We start from the raw sequence: 7592 nt of genomic DNA on the forward strand, positions 1-7592 counted from the left end.
GCATTATGATGCTTAACTGCATTATGATGCTTAATAAAGACTACCCACCTAGCCACTGACATACCAAAAGTATAAACTACAAATTTAACAATCTTACATTTACTAAAAAAAATTTAAAAGGCAATACCTATTGATTTTTGAGTGTTAAGTTTGTATCCTGCTACACCACTGAATTTAGTTATTAAATCTACAAGTTTCTTAGTGAAGTTTTTGGGGTCTTCTATGTACAGTATCATGTCACCTGCAAATAATGATAATTTCACTTATTCCTTTCCAATCATTATTCCTTTTCTTTCTCCTGTCTAATTGCTCTGGCTAATGTTTCCAGAACTATATTGAATAGGAGTGGCAACAGTGGGCATCCTTGCCTCATTCCCGATTGTTTTGTTTTGTTTTGTAGTTAGTACAAGGTCTATAGGATCTCACTACACAGATTAGACTTGTAGCGATTCTCCTGTTTTCAGCCTCCCAAGTGCTGGGATTACAGGCCTAAACCCCACACCCAGTCTCAATCGCCATCTAGGGGAGTGAACCCCAGAAGCTGCGCCTGCCTATGTAGGCACTTTCTGCTGAGCTATCTGCCCGGCCCTCGTTTCTGATTTTAAAGTGAAGGTTTCAATTTTTGCCCATTTAGTATGATGTTGGCCACTGGTTTGTAGGAGATGGCTTTTATTAAGGTGAGGTAAAAACCATCTATTCCAGTTTCTGTGGGTTTTTATCACAAATAATTTCAAATCCCCATGCTCTACTGATATCTCATTACATGACTAAAGAATACAAAATCACATTTCCTGCCTTAATATTTATAATACAATACCAAATCATTAAAACTCACACTGTACTAATACTTTACATTGTTTTTATTAGAGTACGTTCACAATATCTAATAAATACGTTCATCATGGAAATTGGGATATACACATAACACCATCCTAATCCTTTTTACTTCTCCTTTTCTCTTCTTCCCATCCACATCCACGGATTCCTTGATGGGGAAGGAGTTCACATCTTACCAAAGTCTGTCTTCCTATTTATTATTAATCATTTTTTCAAAAATATTTAGCTCTCTAAATTATTCATATTTTGGTTGTCTTATATATGAAAAACAGTAACACTTAACCTGTGTCAGATTTATTTCACTTAGCATTATGATCTCAAGTGCATCCATTTTCTGACACGACTAGATTTGTATAATTCTTTATAGCTGTACCTAAATAATAACCTTTTCAAATAGTATCCTTTCTTTACCCATTCATCTGCTGATGGGGATACAAGACAATTCTAAGATTTAGCTATTATGAGTTATGCTTTTATAACCATAGGTATGCATGCATCACTGTAATACGATGTGTCAACTGCTTCAAGAAGAGGTAGAGTCAGGGTTAATGGAATGTCTATTTTTAGTTTGAGGAATTCCCATTTATTTTAATAGGGCTGTGCTAGGTTACATTCCCATCAATAAGGTACAAGGTTTCCTTTTCATCCACAATCTTGCCAGCATCTGTTATTTTTTGAATTCTTGGCAATAGTCATTCTTTCTGAAGTAGGATGAGATGTCAGTGTATTTTTAATTTGCATTTTTCTAATGGTTGAAGATACCTGTAAGGACCCATTGGTCTCTAAGTTGTCCCCAGGAGAAAACAGTGAAGGGATTTAGAAAATAAAGACAAGAGATAATAGTAGAGATCAGGTGGAGGCCTGTTTACCTGATGAGCAAAGGTCCTGAACAACGGTACAAGCATTAATTTATATCTTTGCAGAGTTAGTATCATAAGACACAAGGTTGCCTAGCAACTAATAACTGTAACTGTCCAGGCAGGATGCTCTTCTCAAGACCTAGGTAGCCTGACTGCTTTAGGCACTGTGGCCTTGTCCTGCCCTCACACATATGATCAATTTCCGGTGTCATCTGCTCCCTACAGACATCAAGCACTTCCTCATGTACCCACTAGCTATTACTGCTATTTCTTCTGTTAAATGTCTACTCATTTTAATCCTCCCCACCTGTTTTTGAAGCAGTCCTTTTACTTGGGAGGGTCTTTTTTTTTTTTTTTCTACTTTAACTGCATTTCTCTTTTTATTTTTCTTTTCCTTTGACAGCCTTTTCATTGACTCTTATTGCCTCGATATTTTATCATTTTTTTTTCCCTACATGATAGCAGTATTGTTGTTACAAAATCCATAGTTCTCGTTCATTACCGGCCACCTCAGACAACAGGAGGGTGGTTTGCTTTCGGTTTTTGAGGACTTTTCTCAGTAACATCAGAGATGTTCAGAGTGGGCCCAGCTCGTGCATGCTGCCATAGGTAGTTGGGCAGTAAAACGTGCACCTTCTATTTAAAAAACACAAACAAAAAAGTAGACCTGGACAAATCGCAACTCGATTTCTGCTGCAACCCCAGCCCCGGGGTAAAGGCTTATTCCTTCACTTTGCTGATATAGTCAGTGATTTTGCTGATGCTTTCCTCCTGCTGCTCCAAGGCCTCCAGGATGATGCCCATGGGAGTTCTCTTCACCCCGATTCCCTCCATTTTATTCTCCAGCTTGTTCTTGAGGTTCCGAAGTCTCAATGATGCATGGATGAACATCAACAACAAGGGAAAAGTGATCCCAAACACGAAGACCATGACTCCCCCAAACATGGATATGAGGAAATAGCTGGCCAGCATGACCACCATCATGAATGCAGTGGGGTACTGCTTCTTCATCCGGCGGAGGATATCTTTATTGTGCGCTGCCCACACGAACCCTGTGAACACCAGGACCACCACAATTCCTCCAAGGATCATGTTGAAGGGGCTCAGAAACCCCACCACGGAGATCATCATGGCAGCTACCACCAGGTAGTTGGTCTGGTAGTAGAGCAGATTGCTCACGACACGGTTGTTCCATTTGGAAATGTCCCTGAAGTCTGGCTGGACGAAGCAGTTGGAGCCCGGAAAGAAATTGTCCCAGGCGCGGAGTGGGGCGACCGTAACGTCCATGTTTCTCCGCTTGGCCTCCTTCACCTCCGGAATCCGGAGGCGGTGGCGGCGGCGGCAACCGAGCAGGGAGAAAGATGACAGTAGGGAGGGTCTTTCTTTAATTCACTGTATATTCTAGGTCAATGGTGGTAAGCCAATGGCTCAAACACCACAGCAGGCTCCTTGTATCATTAAAATCTTTGGGGCTGGTGAGATGGCTCAGTGGTCTAAAGCACCTACTTAGAACAAGCTTAGCAAAGCACAGGGACCGCGGTTCGATCCCCCAGCACCACATGCCAGCCAGCCCCGCCCCCTGGTGGGCTGAGCTGCACACACACACACACACACACACACACAAATTTTTTAAAAAAAATTAATTGGATTATCTCTAAAAAAATAAATAAAATCTTGAAAGGGCTTGACATCACTGTTTTAAATATTTGTTCTCTGAGGAATAATTGGCAAAAATTTCTACCCTTTGCATGTTGTCTCTTCCTTCTGTTGGTTGTTTCATCTGCTGTACAGAAGCTTTTTGATTTTATATAAGCAGGAGATGTCCTTGCATGTTCTAATATTCTATCACTTTTTCACATATCACTGCAGTTTTCACTGCAGAGGTCTTCCACTTCTTTGGTTCAGTTAATTCCTTGACATTTAATTTTTTCTTTCAGCTACTGTGAATGGAATTATTTTTCCAATTTCTTTCTCAGATAATTTATAGTTGGTATACAAGAATGCTATTTGTGGGGGCCAGCAAGATAGCTCAGCAGTCTAAGTACCTGCTTAGGCAAGTTTAGGCAAGCATGCAGGGACCTAGATTCGAGCCCTGCCCCCAGGGTGGGCTGAGCTGGCCACCAAAAAAAAGAAAAAGAAAAAGAGGGCCGGGGAAATGGCTCAGTGAATAAGCACTTCTCTGGCAAGCACAAGGGCCTGAGTTCAATCCCTGGTTCCACCAAAAAAAAAAAAAGAAAAAAAGAAAAAGAAAACAGAAAAGAAAATAATAGAAATAAAGCTTTGGACGCCGGGGAGATGGCTCAGTGGAATAAGCGCTTCCCTGGCAAGCGCAAGGGCCTGAGTTCAATCCCTGGTTTCACAAAAAAAAAAAAAAAAAAAAAAAAATGTGAGTTGTAGTTTAAAGAAAGAAAAAGAATGCTATTTGTTGTATTTTGTATACTGATTTTTTTATCTTGCTTCTTTACTGAATTTATTAGATTTAAGAGTCTTCTTACAGTTTTGGAGTCTCCTATGTAAAGAAGCCTTCTATGTAAAGTCTGCTATGTAATATTATCTGCAAACAAGGGTAGTCTGACTTCTTTCTCTGCTATAGGTTGTATACCCTTTCCTTCTCTTGCCTGTTTTGGCTGATGTTTTGACCATTACATTGAACAGAAGTAGTAATAATGGGTATCCTTGTCTTGTTCTTGATTTTACAGATAATGCTTTCAGTTTTCCTCCATTTCATATGTGGGTAATGGGTTTGTCAAAATGGCCTTTACCAGTTTGAAGTAAGACCCTCGTTCATCATGATTTTTATCATGAGTGGATCCTAAATTTTGTCAAAGGCTTTCCTATACCTGTTGAAATGATCAAGTGATTTTTCTCCTTGCTTCAGTTTATGAGGTACTATATTATAGCTACTGATTTAAATGTTAAACCATTCTTGTATCCTATATGAGGCCAACTTGGTCATAATGATTTACTACAGTCTGTTTACCAAATCTCAATTAGAATTTCTGCATCTATGATTATTAAGGAGTTTGGACACTTTTTTAATGGTCAGTTTTGCACAAAGGTGATGTTGGCTTTCAGGAATGATTCTGGTAGTGCTTCTTCCTTTGGTGTTTCATAGAAGAATTTAAAGAGTATTGGTATTAGAGCTCCTCTACATTTTGATTGAAGTATATGGTGAATCTATGAGTTCCTGGGCTTTTCTCAGGTGGTATAGTTTTTATTACTGTCTTTATATCACTGCCTACTATACAGAGTTTTTCTATGTTGTTGGCTCAATTTTGATAACTCACATGTGTCTAAGAATTTCTTGAGGGCCGGGGAGATGGCTCAGTGGAATAAGCGCTTTCCTGGCAAGCACAAGGGCCTGAGTTCAATCCCCAGTTCCGCCAAAAAAAAAAGCCTTATCTTTGGTGGCTGGGGAGATAGCTCAGTTGAATAAATTCTTGCCTGGCAAGGACAAAGTCCTGAGTTCAATCCCTGGTACCACCAAAAAAAAAAAAAAAAAAGAAGAAGAAGAAGAAGAAGAATTTCTCCATTTCTTCTACTTACTCCAATTTATTGAAATACAAACTTTTAAAATTTTACCCAAGTTTCTTACAATCCAGACTTCAGCAGTGCCTATTGCAATCTGATCTTCATTTATAACTGTGCTAAGGATTTTATTTCTTTTGCTAAATGTGGCTTAAGTTTTATACTTTCAAAGAACCAATTCTTTAATTCACTGCTCCTTTGTATTATTTTTTCAGTTTCAATTTCACTATATCTTCTCTGACCTTTATAACTTATTCCTTTCTGCTGATTTTGAATCTTGTTTTTTGAGGACCTGAGATGGATCATAAGGTAATTTATTTCAAATTGCTCAATCGTCTTAATGTGTATATTCACAGCTTAAAAACCTCTCTTAGGACTGCTTTCACTGTATCCCCAGGTTTTGGTATGTGGTGCTTCCAATGGATTTTGATCTTAGAAACTTTTTACTGTCTTTTGTGATCTCGTCAGCGATTCACTGATTATTGAAAAATGCATTATTTAATCTCTATGTGTTTGCACAGTTTCTGTGGCTCCTTCTGCTGTTGACTTCTGGCTATAATGTGCTATGATCCACGGTATGCAGGGTATTATTTCACAACCTTTGGACCTAATATATGGACTATTCTGGAAAAAGTTATGTGGGAAAAAAGGTGTGAAAAAAATACTTCTGTTGTTTGGTGAAATACACTGCTAAGTTTGTCTATTGTGGTTTGACTTGGACATTTATTGATTTTACGTATACCTGACCTCCTTGTAGCAGTAGTGTACTGAACTATATTATCACCATAATGGGTCCACTGTTCAGAGGTTTTTGTTAAACTTGGATGTGCCAACTTTTGGTGCTTAGATATTAAAAATTGTTACCTCTTCCTGTTGAATTATTCCTTTTACCAGTACGTAGGAGCCATCCCTGTCTCCTTTGGTCAATTTTGGCTTGAAGTGTACTGTATTTAAAAAGACAGCTGCTTTGCTTGCTTTTGGGTCCAGGAGCATGGGGTATCATCTTTCCTCCTTCCATTTTTAGTCCATGTGCCTCATTTTGGATAAGGTATGTCTCTAGCAGGCAAATTACGGCTGGATTTTGTTTTCTAATCTAATCTGACAGTCTGTGTCTTCTGCCTGGAGAGAGTCAGGATCATTAGAATTGAGTTATTATTGTAAGGTATTTACTGAATGCTGTCATTGCTTTATTTTTCCTCTACTGATTCCAATTTTTTTCCCTTTTCCTTAGCTACTGTCCCAGTTAGAGATGCATTTTCCTTTGGGTCTTTAGTGATGCTGATTTCCTGCCTCTCTGATCCCTATAAAGTATTTTCTGCCATTCTGATATGGTGATCACATATTTGTAACAGACAGTCTTTATTTCTCTATTGTGAAAACTAATATTACAGGATATAGAAGTCTGGGTGGGCAACTGTTCACTTTAAGGGAACAAAAGACTTGAAATTCTTCAGTTTTTAAGATTTGTGCTGAGAAATCTGTAGTTACTCTGATAGGCTTGGCTTTATAGATTTCCTGCAGCTTTTCTCTAACACGTTTTAGTATTCTCTCTTTACGCTACACTCTGGAATCATACTGCATCAGGAAAAGGTTTTTTTCTGGTCATGGCTATTTGAGTTTCTATAGTCCTTGAATGCTGAGGTTTTTCCCTAGATTTAGAAACTTCTCTGCTATGAATTTGCTAAATTTCTGAATAGTTTTTTAATTTTTTTCCTTTATTTCTGTAATTCTGAGGGGGATTTTTTGGTGTTTTGCTAGTCTGGTTAAGTTGGTTTCATTTGGCTTGGTCTGGTCTGAGTCATGCAGCAGCTGCTGGATCCAGCTCCCACGTATCTTCTTGTTGCTAATGTATCTCTGAGTACATCTATTCATCTACTGCACAGGCCACGTGGGCCTTCAAATTCTGAAACTCTGTCCTCACACTGGCCAAATGTGCTACCCTTGCTTTCCACTGAATTTTTCATATCCTGGATTTGTATTTTATTTCTTTTCAAAATTTCTAATTCTTTTGAAATGGTTATTCACATGATAGCTTATTTAAATCAGTTCACTGTTTGATTCTTTAAACTCAGTTAATTTTTTATTTTTGAAACAAGGTCTTACTATGCACGCAGTTCAGGATGGCATTAAACTCACTGTATAATCCAGGCTGGCCTTAAACTTGTGGCAATCTTACTGCCTCAGCCTCCTGAGTGATGAGATTACAGGCATGCATCACTATACCCAGCTACTGAACATTAATGAAACTTTTATCTAATTACTAAAATCTTCTTTAAGCTCAATAAACACATTTGTGCATTATGTTTTTCAATTTTTTGTCTATAACTTCATCTATTTCAGAGTCCACGAGATCAACTTTTTTTTTTT

The 7592-nt window shown here is 38.3% G+C and overlaps 1 protein-coding gene and 1 pseudogene across 1 annotated transcript in view; both read right to left on the reverse strand.

Moving 5' to 3' along the window:
• The window catches only part of Erc1 (ELKS/RAB6-interacting/CAST family member 1), a 561464-nt gene that overhangs the window by 490734 nt on the left and 63138 nt on the right, over positions 1-7592 (reverse strand). The gene's annotated exons all lie outside the window — the stretch shown is intronic.
• Positions 2118-3072, reverse strand: LOC101567390 (annotated as a pseudogene).

Source organism: Octodon degus, unplaced genomic scaffold, assembly GCF_000260255.1.
Source record: "Octodon degus isolate 3935 unplaced genomic scaffold, OctDeg1.0 scaffold00104, whole genome shotgun sequence".
NCBI lineage: Eukaryota > Metazoa > Chordata > Mammalia > Rodentia > Octodontidae > Octodon > Octodon degus.